This window comes from Gekko japonicus, unplaced genomic scaffold (genome assembly GCF_001447785.1).
Source record: "Gekko japonicus isolate JY-2015 unplaced genomic scaffold, Gekko_japonicus_V1.1 scaffold5525, whole genome shotgun sequence".
Taxonomy (NCBI): domain Eukaryota; kingdom Metazoa; phylum Chordata; class Lepidosauria; order Squamata; family Gekkonidae; genus Gekko; species Gekko japonicus.
This window is the reverse complement of record NW_015167222.1, coordinates 32,786-33,795: the sequence shown is the minus strand read 5'-3', so window position 1 is coordinate 33,795 and position 1,010 is coordinate 32,786.

The window sequence follows — 1,010 nt, the reverse complement described above, 5'->3', positions numbered from 1 at the left end:
GTGTTTTCTTTTTTCCAATTTTTCGGAAAAAAAAAAAAAGAACAAAAAAGGCAAACGAAAAAAACCCGTTTCCCCCCCGAATTTTTCCGTTTTTTTCCTGGGCCTTCACATCTCTACTGTGCACCCGTAGGGGTGCTATACAAATGCAAAGTATAATTATTCATTAATAGTGCCCCTCCTATGAAGATGAAAGCGATTTCTGTACCTTGCATTAGTTGAGCATCAAGTGCACTTTGTTGTCTGGGAGCACGTAAAAAGAAAGCTACTGGAGTTCCCTCTTCTTTATAGCTGCCAGAGGTAATGAAGAGGCCTCTCTTCTTTTGCATGCGGTCCACCCGATCCTGAGCACCCCCCCCCACTCGCGCAGCAGTGCCTCTCCATCTTTTCACCACCCCTCCTCACTCCCTTTTCATATTTGCTCTTCTTCTCCAGCTTAGGAAGGCACAGCTCCCAGGCTTGAATTATGTCTGGAACTCCCTCTGAGAACACCTGTGTGGGCACTTCAGATTTTTGCTGCGTGAGACTTTTGCTGTGAAGGCTCTAGCTTAACCTTGCAGAAGAGGGCAACTAGAATGATAAAAGGGTTGGAACGCTTCCCCTCTGAAGAAAGGTTAAAGCGCTTGGGGCTCTTTAGCTTGGAGAAAGGACAACATGATTGAGGTTTACAAGATTATGCCTCGGATAGAGCAGGTAGAGAAAGAAGTACTTTTCTCCCTTTCTCACACTACAAGAACTCCTGGGCACTTAATGAAATTGCTGAGCAGTCGGGTTAGAATGCATAAAAGGAAGTCCTTCACCCAGAGAGTGATGAACACATGGAATTCACTGCCACAGGAGGTGGTGGCGGCTACAAGCATGGACGGCTTCAAGAGGAAATTAGATAAGCAGATGGAGCAGAGATCCATCAGTGACTATTAGCCACAAGGTATAGATAGGGACTCCGGTGCAAGGGATGCTATGTATTCTTGGTGCTTGGGGGGGGGGGGCAGCAGTGGGAGGGCTTCTGGTGT